Below are 20,320 nucleotides of genomic sequence, written 5' to 3'. Positions count from 1 at the left end.
AAGTCCATTAGAGACACTTGACCTCTTTATTCCACCTTGTTACCTTTTTACGGTAATTTGCGCTTATTTATAACGAATGTATATTGTATATAGCCTCTGCCGACAGCCAAGTCGTAAACGTTTGAAATTCGTGACACCGTGAGCGCCATAGTTTGATTTACTCAGTTCAAATCGACGCTATTAGGGAAAGATTATCAACGCCGTCTGTGATAATTCAAATGAGATTACTACAGCGTCTAGGAAGAGATTTCATGACCTGGTGAACAGTTTGTATAGGGAGTTGCAGTTTATAATTGATGGAATAGGAATTAGAGCGGACACTTTGAGCGCCACATCATTTTTATTAGGGTTCCCTATTTATGTATGCAAAGCTAGATTGAAATCGGGATGGCAACAAGCAAATGCCCAAGGGTAAACTACTCCAAACTCCTTCATTATATTTTGACAGATATATTATTCAGGGTGTGACAACCAAAGTGAAAAACCTACGCCCAACCAGCTGTTGCCTATTGCTATTATCTTGATGATCATCTGTCGCAAAACCCTTTCGGTCCAATTGTCAATCGAGTTACTAGTCTATTATAACTAGAAAGAGATGATGCAATTAGTATAATATGTAACCGCAAACAAATAGCATCGCTTGGGTATAAATTCCAACTATAGTGCAGAATTAATCAATTCCTTGGACTCTTAAACACTATAAATCATTGGAAGAAAAAAGCCCATCCCATTTTGCTTTATTTCTAGTGTCTGGAACACTCCACTTTTTACATCATCCGCGCTCTTGAGAAATGATGCAACACACTCGATTAATAATAGAGGCCAATTTTTAGCACGTGCCATTAAAAAAATTGGCGACTGCAAACAAAATCATTTGCCAATAAATAAAAATGAGGGCATAATACACACAAAAGCCTGATGGCCGTGACGCATATATGAACTACTCGCCCATTCTTGTTGCATCATCATATTCATAGCTCGCTCGGGAAAGTTAATTGGCTGTGTCCGGATTTATTGCCTTTTATCACGGGGCAACAGCCGAGCCGCTTTGCACTGGATCAAGTCGTCGATTAATAAGGAGCGAAAATATAGTATTAAGTCTTGAGCGTGAGTGGCGACCAGATTATTCTATTGACTTGGTCAGAGATGCGTCTAATACATTGAAAAGAACTGACTTGGTTTTCATATTTCCAGCAAACTGGGAGATGAAAACGTGCGGATGTCGTCCAGTCATTTCTTTTTTCCCCTCCGACACTCGGCATCAAATCTGACAAATTAGCAGCGTCACGCTCTCATCACGACTGGACCCTTCACATTTTAATTTCACCTTCAGAAGCTGCTGCCAATGACGTAAGAAAGAAAAAGAAATCCAAAAAGGTTTTTAACGCTGGGAGATGATGATGACCCGTCCTCGAACATGTTCGCAGCTTACAGCACACAGAAATATAAGCAGGTGGAATATAATATTCACGACTCTAATATTAAGGCGCCAAATTCAAAATTATTTAAAAAAAATAAATAAATAAACAGAAATCTTTTTTGAGCCTTTTTGTAAATTTTTCGCATGGCTCTTGGCGACGTATCAGCTTCCGGGGAAACCCTAACATGGGCAGTGTGACCTTACACGTACACTGGGATAGAGCACGTCCAGTTGATTCCAGTTTATATTTTTCTTCTCCAGGCTATATACAACATCTTGCTCTCCCTACAGACTCTTATAGTTATACAATAAGGAGATCACTTTGAAAAGAAAAAAAAAACTGATCTGCATAGACAAGTATCCTAGAGCAGGTTACGTGTGTCAATCAACTGTGAAAAAGCGTTGGGTGTTGCATATGTCAGCCCCACCCGCGAACAGCCTTGACGGTCCCGAATATTTTGACTCGAACAGAATAATTCAAAACAAACGAAGGGGGTTAATAACAACTACACCATTTCGATTCAAAAATAAGCAGGAAATACCAACTGAGATCAGTACATCAGATACAGGAATCATAATGTTATTTTGGCGGGACATTTGAGAGATGAAACTGCAGTTTCTTGGCTGACTTGTTTCCTGATTCTCAGACGAATACCTGTGATTGTCAGTGCTATGGTATGTGTGACTATTGATATCCGACGACGCCCAAAATTTGTAAAATAAAATCAAATTGATCACGTCGCACCCAGTGGCCCAGAAACCAAATCTTGGGGCGTTTCCAGTTTAAATTCTTAACTTTAACGAGCTCCGATATTTTATATATGAAATGTCGCCCGCTATATGTAATATAAGTCTATAATAACAGGTCCTACCTGCAAAATGGTACGAAGAGGTTCACAGAAGAGCAGATGGTCGGTCGGCCAGCACTTAGTTAAATTGGAATCCGCCAAATAATTCGAGTCCGAATGATATCCAATAATATAGAAAACAACCCCCCACTTTGGCGGATGATGTCTATAAATGTTGTCGATCAATCGATTATTTGTGGTGAAAATCGGGTGTGGACTTGTTGACTCGGCAACCGACCAGAGACGACTGAACTTGAAATTTGACCAGCACAGCTCACGCCCAGCCAGTGCACTTGTGCGGGATGCTGCGGTGTCTGTAACAACTTTTAGTCGTCGGGCAGATATAAGTCGTCGCCAATTTAGCCCAGCAACTCTCCAAAAGAAGGGAGTGTCAAGGGCTCTGCAGCGTCGTGCGTCCTTATACGTGAGCCGATAGCGTCGAAACGTCTATATTTCCTTCTATATAATTTATTAAGTTGTTGTATTATATTTTGCCCTTTGGTTTCCGTTTCCTTTTGCTTTCACTTTTATCCTCCCCGGCCCCCCACTCGCTTCTTTCTTGATTCTCGGATTATACACGAACTCTTCACCCCAAAAAGTTCTTTTCAGCATCTGCCACCACAAATCATTTTGGATCTAGAATAGCGTGAAAATCCGGTGAACGTGCGAACGCCGACGATTTTTATTCACTGGCGATTCTCACTCCCGATATATTTATAATGTACAATGACGCAAGTCGTCTATTGTTTTTTCACTATGCCGTCACCATTCTTAAGCTTAAAAGCTCGATGATTGCTCTCCAAAGTCCCTCGTTACGACCTAAAAAGATAATACAGAACAGAAATCAATTTCAAGTGAATTGGGGTCAGATTAAACTGGCTGCACATATGTATATTAGAATTCATTAGACTGTAATACGAATATATTAAATAATCCGTCAGGGTATATATCTCATTCACAAGAGTCGGAAACTTTTGACAATGGCAAAAGTTGGACAGCAACAAAGTCGATTCGGTAATTTGTGATGTCGATTCAATAACAATACACCGACCGAACATGCATACGCGGGAATGTTATTTGCATAATGGATTCCCCCCTGGGAATAATACCATCGACCCTATAAAACTCCTCCAGCACTTTATCTTTGGCTTTAATGCTATAATCTACGAAATATATACATGGATGAAGAATAAAATGGGAACCAATCAAATCTTCGACATTGAAATTTGTAGTGGCTGATGCCGCTGGAAAATGTGTCGAACATCTCCAGCTCGAATTACAATAATTCCGTTAGTCTGCAGCAGCAGCAGCCTCTTATATTTGAATAGTATATGGCGGCGGTGGCTTTCACGTTTATGTTTAGAGATGGAAAAGAGATTACCACACACACACACATACACACGGATGCTGGGCGCGCATTACTCACGTTATATCTGTCATCGAATGATGTATGGGCCTCGTGTTGGCCTTTTTGGATTCTTTTTTTGACATAATAAACGAGGAAAATTTTCTTTCTGTCTTCTTTTCCCTGCCCAGTGTGATGCCCTGCTATATGTCGGCATCATTTGTCATTTGCAAACCTAATCCGCCATGTGTGTCCTGATCTGTGGCCGAGACTGAGATATTATAGCCTAGTCCTCTGATGAGATGGTAGTCCCACACGCTCCTACCTGGAATCGACTGCTGGGGCCATATCCTGTTGGTTTCCTGACGTAATGCGCCTGGGCGCTTTCATCTTTTTCGAGTTGAACGTATAGTAGTACATCAGCGGAATCTGTGTCAACTTAACTTGGACTACATTTATAGATTTGACTTTCAAGGACAGCGCCAGAACTATCGTTTCCCTGGATCAATGGCGGCTGGTCGGATAACCACAGTACAGGTGTATTCACTTTTTCTTTTTCCGGCCATTTTGATTTAATTCGGACACACCCTACATGCTAGGGGGGGGTCTCTCTAATGATTCATTAAACTTGTACATACTATAGGCCCATAGGAAATGAAAGTATAGAGTTTAAAAGCCGGCCGACGTGCGTGAGTCTAGTGGACATGCGTTTGACACGCCAAATGTCTCCAGGGGACACAACAGCCGCTAGCTGTAATAGCACCTTATATATTACTTCTGTATATGGGGCGCAATCAACGGAACTGGGCCTAGAAATGTTTGAAATGCACCGCAACTTCAAAAAGCGACACGCCACTCTGAACAGCGGCTGCCATGCCAACACGCGTTCAGAATCAGACATGTAGTATGTTTATTACTACTTTCTACATCTCTAAATATTTCGGCTATTGACGTAATTTATTGACAGTCGATCCAGCAGTGGGCGTAACTCGCGATAACATTTTCAACAACCGCAGTTGTAAACTCGCTGTTTATCAATTTCAACAGATTTCGACTTTATTGATCGATATTGACATGCAAATGTCTCAAGCGATTAGCCGACAATCTCAAAGCGAACTTGTCAATGCTAAATAGACGGATTACATAAGATATAGGACAACTCACGCAACCCTGGGTGATTTATGTGTCCTGGAAAAATAAAAATGGCCACCGATTTGCTACGATTACATAACAGCAATTTGTTATATGCATAACTGTACTAGCAAGCAGTGAGGCCCTCTCTTATCTGTTATATGACCCATCACGCTACATCACATATTGCGACAGAAATTAATTTTGCAAGACTTTTTCATGTTTGTATCTTTCGCAGTCGGTGCCGTTTATCCAACGAACACGGGACAGACAAACGAAATAAATAATTATACGACACCCAGAATAAAAATGTGCGTTGCTATATTACACGCCAGCTACGGCACCACATTGTCTCGGGAGCAGACGAGAAATGGCGCGTTTATATGGTCGTCATATTATTCTCCATAGACGACGTTTTATTGTTTTCACGTTTCTTTTTTTACTTTCTTCAAAGAAATGGACACGTGACCAGGTTGCGTACATCATATAGCAACGGGATCGTAGCTAGGCTACCGGAAGGTCTTCCACATGCAAAATCCAAGGTTACAAACTGGATTGCGAATGATAATGAAATTCGACGTCTTTCAGGCTGGAAGCTTTTGACGGGAGTCACGTAACGAGAGTTCAAACGTTTTAACTTTTGACGGGTGGGTGGGAGGCTGGGAGGGCGGATTTTTAATATCGATTTCTTAAATGTGGTTAATTAGAATATTTGTGTCGTCTGCTATTCCTTTTGTTTCACAGTTTCGAATAGGCAAAAAGAGACGAAGGTTCAGATGTATTTTTATCATAGAAAACTGAAGGGATCACTGGTTTGATCGAAACGTGCTGTACGTGGCTGCAAGAGAAATGGCAAAACATAATAAAATGTGGTCGTCGTGTGAACTTATTTGGTGTCGTGACTCTCCATGCTCTCGATCCACTCCTTGAGCTGTTTTTCAGGCAGATAAAACTAAGAATATGAATAAGAATTACCATGAATGATTTTGTGAGCATATAGAAAAGAGTTAAAACAAGGTTCTAAATTTGTGAAATGCTGGTGGCAGACTACAGTGACTAGCATTTATCATGTATGCTCGTTGTCAATGCATGGCAGAGTTTCCTTTCTAAACCTTTACCTATTTGCAGATTTCAGGCCTGAGCCAGCCATCGTAACCACAAGATGTGCAAGTTTTGGTACTGACCCGTCATCACCAACAATCTCAGCATCATCAATTGGGTAATAATCTTTGTTACTTTTATTAGCCTGTGACATACCGTTTATTTTAATGGTGCCTGAAGCTTGCATAAAAGGGTTAAGGGTGTTATATCTTACATGTAAATCTTATCTTTGTTAATCCTGTTTATTAACAACAAGGAGTTACCCACTGTCTTCTTTCTAACTTTTAAACTCAACTCTAACCTTACTTGTTGTCTCTGCAATATTTTTTTCGTAACCCATTTTTTTATTTTTTGCTTAGATAAACAGCTCCTAGTTTAATTGGAAAAACTATGTCCTCGTGTACACCCATGTGAGTGTGGGGGTATTCACGATGACTCCCTTTTCCTATGGTGTCAACTTTACTGAGGATCCTGGCTGCACTGTGGATGCCTGGCTGTGGATTTCCCAGGCTTAAAGGTAGGACAAATGTCTCTCCCTATTCTTCCTTTTTTTGTTTATTTGGTGGCCGAAAATTTCTGATACAAAACGGAGTACGATTATTCCTGATCTAGGCCTTTGACTGGAACTGTTTTGCGTTTTTGTTGTCTCAATCAGGGTTAATTATATAACTCATTTGCAGAGTGACTGCTCATCAGGCTTGTTTTATACCCCGCCCCCCCCACTTTGTCTGCGGGCAAACAATCAAATTCAAAAAAAAAATTTTAATTTTTAAACACTTCAAACTATGTGCAAAGTCTATACAATTGTATGTCCAAGAGGGACCTGCCGCCACACTCTCCTCGTTCCATTTGACTGCTATTATCATATCTCTAAATGATAATCATTTGTGTTGATCAATTTGCATCAAGGTCGCCTATAGTCTGCATGAGAATCGGCTTATTTTCTAGAACAAAGTTAATTGGCGTTTATAGGAGAATAAAGGGCGGGGGGTCTGGGCCATTTGAATTTTATTGTCAACTACTACTACTCATCTTTTCAGCTCTAACAAATCAATTGTTGCCACATGCTGTAACATCAATTCAAATAAAGAATAATGTGCTGCGCAACGGAGCCATTGTTGTCCCAGAGTGTCTCACGTCGACAGTATAGTGCTGCGACAAACAACATCCGGCGTCTATACTGTATAACCCTCCCGCGTACATTGAATAATTTATACGTCTCACTACAACAGAGTGGCGGCTCCACTCTGCCGATTTTTTGTGTGTTTCCCGCATCAATCCGTAAACGCTAAACAGTATGAACGATCTCGATGGAAACAACAAGCGAAGCAAGAAAAACCAAAAAAAACAAGACGCGATAGAAACCAATATCAACACTTGGCAACAAAACTGCCAAAATCCCCCCCCCCCCCAAGCAAAACCAATATGAAATGAACGATATAATATGCCGGCGTGAGTCTTGTTACCGCAACCAATACGGGAAATGAACGAATTCGCCATAGTCGAAATTGCAAACCGGCACGTGAGTGACGGTCAAATCAAAGTCAATATAAAAGAAGCAACCTCGACATGTTTACTTTTTCTTTCACTTTGGCTTATCTCTTATTCGACCATTATTACTTTGTTTGAATTATGTTACGTAAATCAATACGCATTTTGATTGGTCGAAAGTAGGTCAGCGTAGAGTGTGTTCCACCGAGATTTTCACGTAACCGACTATAATATTTGTTATGAGTAAACATACGCAGTATACATACAACTGCCGATGTTCACATCAGAGCTATTTCTTTTGTTGGCCAATCAATTTATCGATGCGCATCAGGACGCCATTTACTCAGCTGTTTTCTTATCATTTCGTTTCTCCTTTGATAGATAGCCTCTCACGCATTTCCTTCCGATCTAATGATGGCAAACAAACAAGGAAAAATCCAAATGTATTTCTATGAGTTACTGGCTCATTCAGCGACTAGATAATAAGAAAAAAACAATCGGCTCGATAGTGGGAGGGGGGATGGCCTAGGAGCGGACGCCCATTTCCCGCTGTCGAAGATGAACGGAGACGAGTTGACACATTGAGTGAATGTCTTTCCCCCCTTCTATAACCTCCGATGACCCCCTTACTCGGCTGCCATCTTTGACGTTGTTGTTATTGTTCCTATTGTCTATTCTATCGCGATGTTAGATCTAGTTCTCTACCGTACATTGTACAGTGGAGAGATATTATTGGCACTGAACCCACTAGTCGTAGTTGATGGATGATGGCGAGCAAGGGTTCGTCGACCGCTATACACAGATGCCCAAAATAGAGGCAATACTATTTTTATTGTGATCCTTGTTGTAGTAGTAGTAGGCACTATATGTGAACAAGAGAATTGAATAGGGCGAATAGAAAAATAATGTCACAAGTGAACACAACTCTCCACTCCGAAAGATGTCTCATCTTTCTGATTTTGCCGAGTGTCGAAATATAGACGCTGATTTTCTTTTCATGTTATTTCTCGTCTTCTTATATAACATTTTCTTTTTCACATCGGCAATATAAATGTAATAGAGAGCCCCCTTTATGCAACTTTTTTTACTTTCGGCTATTTCCTGTTGATGTCGTATCATTTGGATTCTTTCCACCGGGCAACCAACTCAATTTTCTTGACTACATACGTCGGTACATTTTCTTTTTCAGCCTCTATAGGGAGATATGATCGTCTTATTTGGACACACCCTTAAATTCCTTTTTACCTATATAGACCAGAGAATCTCGAGTTGGATTTTACAGCTTTATATCTCGGGCCGAGTTAATATAAAGCTGTAAAATATAGATGAGGCTTATTAGCATTTTCTATACGAGGGCCGTAATAATATTCAAACATTTAATTTTTCAGAAAATAATTTCCTAAATGAACATTTGGGATTACCCGAGTTTCCCGATGGCATAGTTAAGATAAGTCGATATAAAGGAACAGCCTTGATCTTCTGGTATATCGTCTGCCTATTAAATTGAGATTAGGAAAACTTATCGTCGTTATATCGTGCGAGGGACAATCTATAAAGTTATCCTCTAAAAGTTTAGCCATGTTCCGCCCAAATTGCGCCCACTTACTTTCGGGAATTTTTGTTCTACATTTAAGTGTCTTATTTCCTCGAACGGTACACACTTGACGATATAACAGTTGGCACAATATAAGAATCAATCGGTTCTCCAATGACATGTCCGGAAATGTCTTTCAATCTGCCTGAATTTTCAGTTGAATTGTTGAAATCGATTTGTCGTTTTGCGATAACCAACAAGACATACAAGTCTAGCTCTAAGTACTATCTGCCGTCCGAAAACTTGTATAACAACAGTCACAGACTATATCGCTTCTTTTGTTGTCGTTCCATCTACTTAGAGACACGTGAATTCCGACTGACTGTCTATAACCCCAGGAAAGTTGGGGGCCATCAACTTGGCCAAATGCCAAGTCGCTTCTTCGTATATCCTAACCCCGACGGTATATTAGTACAATCACTATGGCCCTATTGCTGATTGCATCCAGCTGTCTGTCCCTTTGCTGACCTTTACCACATCAATTGGCAACGGACTCGTCAGCGCGTCCGCTTGAATGACTCCCGACATTGATTTCCTTTGCTCATATATAATGGCCAACAGACATACCCGCCGGGGTGACAGTGTCTCAGAGTCAATATAAGTTGGACTGGCAACATCATACAATAAACGGGTGATGGTTATTATTATTATTACATATAGTGAGGGCATGTACACAGCTTGGCTTGATGTTCAATCAGCAGAGCTATGCTTGCGCTTTTATTCCGGCCCTCTCACCCCTTTTATGTCGTGGCGGGACTTCCCGCGGACGCCCGGCCAGAGCTGGACGAAGAGTCTGCGGTCAGATAAAAGACACACACCCAGTACACAATGAGATATGGGACGCGTTGACTCGGGTCAGCCGCGTCTTTGCTCTCTCAATAGATGAAAGGGAATTGATTTCTGGCGTCATTCCAGTACATAGCAGCAGCAGCAGCAGCCGCACATAGCCAAGCCATTGATGGCCTTTTATGTATGAATTGTACGAGACGACTTTGGCTCTGGGGTGGTCCCAAGCACACGCGGTCCATTTCCAGCTCGTTACCTTTTGTGTCGATGCCCCCCCCCTTTTCTCTCCATTCATATAAACGGACGGGTGAGCAGAGAGAAGTGCGCAGCAAGAGCATTCGCCACATTTATATTTCTATAAGGGAAAGAATCAACTAAATATAAAAGAATCAAAGTTCGGTTGAATTTCATCGAGCTGCCATATTATTGCGGAATATAGATATTGAATAATCGCCAACAAAAGGAAATGAAAATCGCCAGACTTTCTCTCTTTTGGGTCCGACTTAATATGCTGCAGAAAAATAATTAAAAAAGAGTTGCATGTGGAAATGAGCGTCTTCAACGATCCCGGAAAAATATCCCGTGACATAATCATTTCGGGACACACCAACCGGATTCATTTCGGTTCGTCATTTTATAGCCTATGATTTTTATTCCCGAGAAATGATTTAAGATCCGTGGGATAGTTCTTAACATTTTTTTCTGCCTGTAGCCCGTCACGAACGACCGCCCCAATTGAATGGAATAATTATTCCCGCCAGTACCACGTCCATCGCTCATATAGCTGCGGTAATAATGCGGAATTAATTACAGCCAATAAATAGGAAACGAATGTACAGGAAGAAAAAAGTGTCGAAATAAGGTGGGAGACTGTCAGAAATTTATACAGCGGACAAATAGCACGTTATGCCCGCCAGCAGCTGGGCAGCGTTGATCGATATATCCTATACTCCCCATCCATTTATAGACTAGGGTACAAAGAATACTATATAGTATAGCTATAATGTTATTAATTATTATTATAATTGAAATAAAAGTTGGCCGACAAAATCATGTCGCCCCCGGTAACTGATCGATCTCTTTGCTTTTGATTATTCGATTATAAGATGGAAATGAATAGAAAAATCAACACACGCCATTCACCGCCGTCAATCATTCAAAAAAAAAAACAAAGTAACGATTTTACCGATTTTACCCGCGCGCCAGATGATGGAATTCAAATTGACGTGACTGTTGTTGTGTGTGTGGCTCGAGCGATTGTTTGCATTCAAATCCAATTTCTACATCTATTTGTTTTGTCGACAGTTTCAATCGTTGGTGTGATTGGCAGCACACACAACAAACCGAAAATCTTTCTTTAAGCTATATTATTCCGCTCATTTTCCATTACGTTTTACACAACCGCCGTGAATATATAAATCAATCAAAAAGGCAAAAGAGCACGCCGTATAATACGCCCAGCATATTTTCGATAAGAAATCGGCCGGTGGTTTATTCTTTGTTTATTCCGGATGAAAGACGATGCCGCCTCAAATAAATTTGAATTTCCCCGGCAAGTGAAATATCTTATATACCGGACATGTGTACACAGTACACAACTTTTGTTTTATTTTTATTGCCCATCACTCTTGTTGTTGTTGTTTCAAACATTTCTACATTCTTTCGGGGGCCTTCCGGCGACGTTTTCAAAAGCATCCATCGTTTTGTGTGTGTGTGTACACACATTTTTCAATTTGCATATACAGCATCTGCGTTACATCACGAAGGACACACTTTCGCCATATCCTTGTTGTGCGAAAAAATTATTTCCACTGGGAAGCAGAAGTTGAAATCAAATGGATCGGAGAGTTTGTTGCCGAGCGGATGAAATATGGTACTACGTGTGAGATCCAACTCAGTCCAGATCTAAAGCCTTGACAGATGTTGGGCGATGAGTACCAGGGGGGGTTAACTCAGTTGTCAGCTGACGTTCACTATTACCAAAGGCTATATAGCAGTAGCATATTAGATATATATAACGTTCGTTCACGTTAGCAAAAAGGAAAAAAAAAAAAAACACAAAAATTTTGTTATTCCCCAAATTCCTCCGGGGCTCCGCTTTGCAGTAGTGAGAAGAAATCCTTGCGGCTCTTCTTAGTTTGTACGTAATCCCCCTCCTCCACAAAACATTGAATATTTTCTAAACGAAAAAAAATCTCGGGCTGCTGAGACTGCCATTCGAACGACGCTATATTTAACCGCGGGACTATAAGCTCGACGCTCGGGATTCACGGGGAAAAAAAACGTACAAATCTTTTGACAAGGTAATAAAGGTTAGACGAAAGTATATATGATACAACTAACAAATCGAAACGAAATGGTTTTTTATTATTATTATTATGATTGCGATTATTCAAATTGCGCGCGCAAATTTGTTATCGATGATTATGACGTAAGAAATCACTGGAGGAACAAGGAAGATTTTTTATTTCCAGGCAAAGGCCAACGAGTTGTTGTATAAGGAATAATATCCATTGAAACGTCAATTTTCAAGGTTTCCGATTATTATGGACCCGCAGTTTCAGCTCATTAAAATTAGCATAAAATTGTGTATTGGTTATGGTGCGATGTGTGCCGGTCGTTTAACGTGAAATTACCAACGGTAGTGACTATAGTGAATGTGCTGCTGCCATTTTTCCTGTTTTGAAGGAAACCTTGCGGTTTACGACGTTACGATGACAATGACTGTCAGTCGAAATGAATTTACACGAATGAATTATTATTGCAAATGCGAGATAACCGATAGCTAGGCAACTTTGACAGCAGCAGCAGCAGCAGAACCGAAGGTCAGAGTTGGGAAAATGAAGACTTTTGGGGCTGCGCTGTTTGTTGTTATCATTTCCTATTTTGCGCGAATAAGAACAACAACAACATCATCAGCCCTTGTACGTAACAGATTCCTCAATTAATAATAATGCCAAGTCAACAGATAAAGCCATTCGAAGCTATCGCTATATGGAAATGACCCAGTCTCTTTTGATTCCATCCTTCCAAAAAGGTCAAACAAATCAACAAGTTTTGATTTCCCCCAGCAGATTCAAGGTCCCCACACTCGTCTTATTGTGAAATCAAACGAAATGTCGGCGATTGAGATGAAAATCTGAACAGGAATTTATATTATCCATCATCCCAAAAATGTCAAAAAAAGCGGAGAAAAATCGAGAAAATTCCGCTGAAAGTCAAAGTGTGATGATGGAATCTGGCGAAAGTTTTCCTTTTTTTTTTGACGACTTGACCAGAATATTTCACACGTCGTGTGTTCTCATGCAGTCTCTTTCCCAAGTAAGAGCTCCGCAACAAAACTTTTGTTGCGGTTTCTGCGCAGATATATTGACCAAAGGTCGAGCGGTTATACTCCTACGTGGTTTATGGCAGCCCAGCAGCAGCAGCAGCATTGGCAAAAAAGAAATAAAATAAAACGCTGAAATGTTATAACTTATGGCAGGTCGTAATCATAAAAATCACGTGGGTGTGAAATGGCTTATTGCGCAACACACTCGCCTCCTCCTCTTCCATCCTCCTCCTCATTCTATTTTTATGATTATTCCATCCCCGCGTGCGCTCTTTCCAACCTTTTCTGATGTGTTTCTTTTGGGAGAGAGAGAGAAAAGCCATTTGTTTCTTTCTTTCTGTTTTTGGTGAAGATGGTCCGGTAGAATCATCCCCAAATGGACATCTTTTCTTATATCCCGCCGACCTCTTTTTCTATATACCCGTTAATAATGCAGCACAGATGAATAAGACACACACAACTCTCCTTTTCACCTCAATTTAATCACCTGGTGATTATTCTTCTTCTTCTTTTGCCTTGTTTTCGTTTTTTGTGCTGGCATTGAATTTGTGGAACAAAAAGACAATAGACAACAGCCGGGGAGATAACGACGGAAACAATCGGATGGTCCCCGAATGTGTTCTTCCAAGGTTCTTCCACATTAGATAAAACAAAAGACAAAAATGTCCAACAACAGCCAAAAAGAACGAAGAAAACTTTTTTTTTGAATTGGTGGCACGTACACACACCGCCCTATAGTCTTATCTTATTCAAGTCCCTAGATTGAATAAGCTGGAACTTTTTTATTCATATACCATCACGGTCACCCCTAGCCCATAGAGGAAGAAATGAACTCCCAACCCTATACAAACACACGCCCAAAAGTCAAAGTTTCTCCTCCGTAAGACTGTATAGGGGTTTTTAGATGGATACGACTTCTATTCCCGGCTGCTCATTTTCGTATTGGTCTAACCGGAATCCTTTTTTTTTTAATTTTAAATTCTGGTCTCTGTGGCCAGCACATCGGTTGATGGCTGCTGGGCCGCTCGTTTTGTCTCTGTATATTCCGACCTTTTTCTTTCTTTCGTTATGGAATGCCGGTAGTTTCTTATATGGAGAAAACACACCAAGCTTTTTTAGGATATACTACCAGGAACCACATACGCTTATATAGGCGGAGCGCCATGCGGCCCGGCAATATTTAACGGGAAGTATGACCTATTAAGTATGCATGGCCGGGCTCTCGAGCTTGCTGCTGCTAGAGCTTAGAGTTGCCCTGTTGCATACTCATCAATGCTGGCCAGAGCTGGCCAGCAGTCTAACGATTTCTCTCTTGATGTTTCTTCTTCCCCTTCCTTTCATTCCTGTTGGGTTAGCGCATCCTTCTTGTCATGGACTTTGTACGTCCGGCCCCTGTTTCTTCTTCTATACTACAACATCTTTTGGCTCACTAGAGCCGACTTGTCGTTATTTGTCTTATATACGGCGCATCGCTGTTGAAAATAACATAGCCAACTCTACTAAATATTTATATATCAAACGGCCAGAGATATATCTGGGTGCCCAGCAGTCCGCCTGTTCCAGCTTAATCGAAATGTACATGCAACAAAAATAGCGCGCTCAACACTTTTTGATTATTCAGCGAGCGCGCGCAAATGGCGAAATGTTTAACAATTCAAATATGGAATATTCCGAACCTGCTAGCGTGTCTGTGTATAGCGAAAGAACCGGAGCCGGTCTCACTGGAAGATGATGATGTAATAAGATAATCGAGCGATGGAAATTCAACTTGTCAAAGGGCGAAAACTTGGACGTCTTATGGCGCGAGTTGAGATATTAATCCGTTCCAGAAAAGATTTCAAAATCAAGTGGACACATCAATCACTAGCAACAACATAACCAAACAAGCCGAGAAAAGTTGTCGACTCGGAGTAGTTACACAACACAGTTCATTTGACGATAACGCCAGCGAGTTTTGTATACAACACTTTGAACTCATGGAGTTGTTAAGAGATTTTTCTTCCCAGTATTTTTAAGAGTGTTGTTTCTGAGTATCGAAACGAATGAAACACACACATAACAGCGGGGAATCAAAAGAGTTTTTGAGCGGGACCGGGCAGGGGGTTCTTGACTTGGCGCCCGACAGAAGGCGACTGTTGAGACGGTTGAACTTGAGGGCCGACTACTATCTAGAAAACGCTCCGTGCGGCACACACACATTCAGTGTGGCCAGCACAGCCCGGCAGCTGGACGACTCCCTTCCAGATGTTTATATAGCCAATGCCCAGTGTCTCTTTAATAGAAGCGTTTGAGTTGTATAACCAAGGGGAGATTTGAAGACTCTTTATACATACGCTTAAAACTCTCGCAATCAGATCTAACATGACAGAGGGGGGCCAATCGGCTCTTGTATATTTCTGGCCACATCTAAAATAGCCGGTCCGATCGCGGGAGATGGACGATTTCTCTTTCTAATCGGGAACAGATGTCAGAATCTAATTATTCATCCCTGCGCTTGTGTAGATTAGTTTGGCTAATGAAAAACAATGAGTCCAAGAACAAGTTCGTCTCTATACTTATGACGCAATACTCACTTGAAGAGGAGCCGATAATTGATGGCCGTACTTGAAACGTAGAGAGAATAATCCATCGCAATAGTCTATCTCTATCCATAATCAAAGGGCAACTTGATTTATCACTGCGCGGTATGGTTCTTCTTGTATTTATAGATTGTCAATCAAAGTAAACCTGTGCCAAAACCTCCTTCACAAGTGTAAAATCAATCATGAAATCTACACGTATATACAGATTTCGTCTGGAATCTGATCAGTTTTTTTAAAAATCCATTTGGTACATTTATAGGATGCGCAAGAAAACCCCCCACATCCGGTTGTTCAATAACATTCGCGCACTTGAAACTCTGCACTTTACTTTGATCCGTTTTTATTTTGGCGTTGTAGTGCGCAGCGTTTCATCGTTTCCAGATTTTCCGTTTCCTTTTCCACAAGGTTATTAGAGTCTCTCTCTTTTGTAGTCATATAGCATATTGATTCCAGCGACCTTAGATGCAAATTCCAGGAGAGAGATATTATACATATTGAGATATAACCAACCGAGGGGCGGCCCTTAATAAATTCGTATAATCTTTTTGTGTGTTGGCGAAAGTGATCGATGATGGCCATCTCGGCCATGGTCAACCCAAATGGCCTGACCTGCACTGGGGTTTCTAATGGAACTGTTTGATGTCCACAGCACCCGCATTTTGAAAAAAGAACATTTTGATTGCACATCAGGAAAGTAGAGCAGAGATTGGGTAGGCCTATACACGAAGGACCCTGATGTTATATCCTTATAGTATACAGAAATGTTTGCGTAGAGGATTGCGGGTGGAACAAGCTCTCGGAGACCCAGTTTATCATGTCGGGAAATATGCGTGGACATGCGTTTAACACGACACACGTCTGCAGGGGACAGTTGCTCCACTTTGCTCTAGACATTTCAAGGGAATCTTCTGCACAGGGTTAGATAGGCGCAACAACAAACCGTGCATCGATTTTTGAACGTTGATATTTTATTGTCCACTTTGGTGATTAACCCAGTTATAGTAGAGAGACCTCCGTAGATTATATGGGCCTCTATATGTACACAGAGCAACACAATGTGTACCTATATAGGGCCCGGTTGTAATCAAATTTCCGGTCCGGAATAATACGGCACGCAACTCGTAAAAGGGATAACCTTCTTTGTACACGTGTATAATACGCCGAGTGAATAAATGACACCTGACATTTCTGATTCAATATAGAAATTTATAGGATTGGGCAATAGAAACGTTCAGGTTTATAACCAAATTGACGTCCGCACGAATTTTTAAAGCGTTTTGACGGGCCCTACGTCATCGAAGATTCGAATGCGTCCAGCACAGACGTGGAACGGACAAATCAGTCGGTCACGGACCCAACAGCGTTGAATCTATAAACATGTTCCGACTCTCTTGTACACAGCAGCAACATTTTATTCGGCAACAGCACCGATCAATATACATACACAGTGCTGGCCGATCTCTCTATTAAAAAAGAAGAAATAGATGTGTACTTCGCGATGCCATGTTTGGATGCCGTGTGCTGTTGGTTGTGTAAACCAGGGGTCATCAATCAACGGAAACGGCGGGGGTTTCAAAAATAGATGGAGACTGTCCAAATAAATATCTCTGAAAGTGATACAAGACAATTGATAAATTCGTAGAGTTAAGGTGAGTTTACCAGAGTAATGGCGTTCAAAATAGATGGTGGGGTATACCAATGTTAATATCTCTTCATCATTAGTGGACGGCGCAGGATGGTCGTTGGTTCATTAGAGTTGCGTGACATAAGAAGAAGAAGAGGACAGCAGCCTGGAGAAAGTGAGAAAAGTAATTCGATTCTTTTTCGTGTCGCATGTGGAAAACAATCGCCGACAGATCAAACAGGAAACGAAGGGGAATCTAAGGAATCGGATTTCTGACTATAAGCGATGAAATTTATTGAGATATAATGAGGCAGTTTTAATCAAATCTATGCTATATTATTCCTTAGAGTCAAATCAATTTCCGCGCGCAATAATTGTAGCTACACTGAGTGGGTTTGATCAGTTCCGCTCCACCTCCGGACTAGCACTTAGTTCCGATCTAATGACGACAAACGAATAACAAAATGCAAATACATCATTGCTGGCTGTAACTCTAATAAGAAATATAAGAAAACAATTTGTTTTTTTAAATGTTGTTGTTGGCCGGTGTTGGGATAGCCCAGGCGGACGTTCATTTCCCGCTGTCGAAACGAGTTGGCACATTGAGTGAATGTCTATTATTATATAACCTCCCGATGACCCTTTTTCTCTATATCCCATTACAGCCAGAGCCAGTCATTCAGATATTTCGATTTCATTATCTCGTACTAGGTTGTTGTGCGCACATGAATATCGTCTCCGGCAAAGTTGATGGATGGATGTGAGTATAGACACAGAGCTTCTATTAAAAGAAAATCCCCCTCCGTCTTTATTGACACACTTGCCTTGTTATTGCAACAATAAAAACCACGACATTATCAAACATACAACCTTTTATTATATTCCATATCTCTCTTCTGTGCACATATCATATACAGGAAATCCACCCACTAGTGTACATGTCTATAGATCGTCTACTTCTAGACATAAAAAGGTACACAAATAAAACTATTGTCGTTTCACTCCAGCGCATAGCCAAACCAATAAACATGTACCCCCAATAGTCTATAGGGCTTTAGCTTTACGTCATATTGCCTATCCTCCACCCCCGAAAAATAATATCACTCCTTTATATACGTAACACGTCAAAAAGTCAAAGGACAGCCGAATCTCTCTATTTACCATTCGAAATAAATCCGCACAAAAAGTTTAGCCGATCGAACCAGCTCAAACATCGGTGTCTTACAGTACAGCCATAATATCCACCCTTTATTTCAAGAAAACAAAGGGTACACACGTATCCTCTATTGTTGATTTGTCGACGCACTGCAAAAGTTACCTCATACACACACGCGCGCGCGCTCCATCAGTTCGTGATGAGCGCAAAGCAATAATAAACGGCAGACTTTGCGATTTTTTCTCCTCTTATTTGTCCATGTATGTCTGACGTCATATACGTGAGTGCGTTCCCAAATCGATAGGACCCCCCCACTCTCTTCATCATCAACCCAACGTATACTACGTATATAACTCTCTCCATCAGACATCGATCTGTACACGACAGCATCTATAGATCCTTGTTTAATTTCATCTAGTATGTACCTAAATACATAATACGCCGAAGAGGAAACTGCATAGATGATATCATCGATAGAAAAGAGAGAGAGTATAGCCTACATAGTCGCGCATATTATTATTAGACGGGGGGGAAGAGAGCCATCGATTTTCGCCTGCTCGCCTTCGTACCTCATCTTCGCTGCCTATATTCCACCGACCACCGGCCCGCACTCGACGGCGACCACTCACTTAATCTGATTGGGAGCAGCAGGATGCAGATTGCTGCGGGCCTCTTGGAGCTGGAAAACTCTGAGACCCCATCCCAGCAGGTCCCGTACGTGACAAAAGGCGCGGTTGAACACCATCGACCTGGAGGAACTTTTTATTCTTTTTTTAAACATTTTTGAGCTTTGCCAGACCTTTTAGCCCGTCTTGGGTTTGTACAATATTTATTCATCGGAATATCTATACGCGTCTATACTATATTAGTCGATTGGATAAACGTATGAAGACGACCGGTGAGTCCTCGGGCGTCCTCCGCTTGATTCTTTTGACATAACCGACAATGCGGCAGTAGCAGCAGAGGCTATAAACATCTAGGGCCTTTTGCTGAGATGCTGCGGGGCTTCTATCCGGCCAACGTGTCTCCGTGATGTACTCGAGAAATGAGAGTAGATAGGTGAATAGAACGTCGTCGTGACATTTCGGGAGTTGCGTGCCTCCAAGAAGAAGAAGAAGTTAAAAGGAGAGAATGACTCCATACCCCCCCAGCAACTATGTGAAAAATTCACTTGAAATAACATACTGGTTGTGGGGTCTTAGGTATATATACTAAGGGCTCTATACCTACTTCATCTATATGCGCCTTTAAGGTCTTTTTCTTGTGTGTTATCATTCCCGCAGAAATTGTTGACCGACTGACGTCTTGGCGGACGTCATCACGGCGCCCCTCTTATTCTATCCCATCGTGTATTCAAGGGTAGGTGCCCATTTTTATTTTCTCTCTCTCTCTCTCTCGTATAGCCGCCGGCAAACGACGTCAGGGCGATTCAATTCATTAGTGTAATAATAAGGAAGCAGCTGCGTAATAATAGCAAGTTATGGTCATTGTGTATATACACGGAACTTTTAGTTTTGCGCTCAAAAATTTCGAAATTCCCGCCATTTTATTTGAAAATCGGATTTTCTTTTTTCGCAGCTTTTAAATATAATAGCGGACCTCCGATTGACGGGATGTGATTTGTCGAGTGGAACTGATGATTTGATTGGCTATTGAATAGACGAACGGCCACCAGCTCGTCTATAGTATACGTATGTACTACACAGGAACGTGCTCCGTCAAAATCGGCAGGGGTTGCGGCTTTCCACCTCGTTGCCTTTTGTCGGCCTCTCTCTCGTCTCCGCTTTGGCTAAATGTTAAGGGCTTGATGTGTATAGTCTCAATTGCTTTCACTTCGTCACGCTCACTCCCGCACGATATGCACAGTCTATATAGCTCCAGTACTTGCACGTGAAAACGATGAAATTGTGG

At 41.3% G+C, this 20,320-nt stretch overlaps 1 protein-coding gene across 1 annotated transcript in view; it reads right to left on the bottom strand.

The window, feature by feature from the left end:
* Window positions 1-15,184, bottom strand: part of LOC124198154 (probable G-protein coupled receptor No9) — a 32,376-nt gene extending 17,192 nt beyond the window's left edge. The window contains exons 1-2 of the mRNA XM_046593850.1: window positions 14,724-15,184; window positions 2,293-3,087 (exon numbers count right to left, since the gene is read on the bottom strand). The gene's annotated coding sequence lies outside the window, so the exon portion shown is untranslated. The remainder of the gene's footprint in view (window positions 1-2,292; window positions 3,088-14,723) is intronic.
* Window positions 15,185-20,320: the final 5,136 nt, after the last annotated feature.

This window comes from Daphnia pulex, chromosome 7, assembly GCF_021134715.1.
Source record: "Daphnia pulex isolate KAP4 chromosome 7, ASM2113471v1".
In the NCBI taxonomy this organism is placed as follows: domain Eukaryota; kingdom Metazoa; phylum Arthropoda; class Branchiopoda; order Diplostraca; family Daphniidae; genus Daphnia; species Daphnia pulex.
The sequence above is the reverse complement of the archived record's forward strand: the minus strand, read 5'-3'. Positions and strand labels throughout refer to the sequence as shown.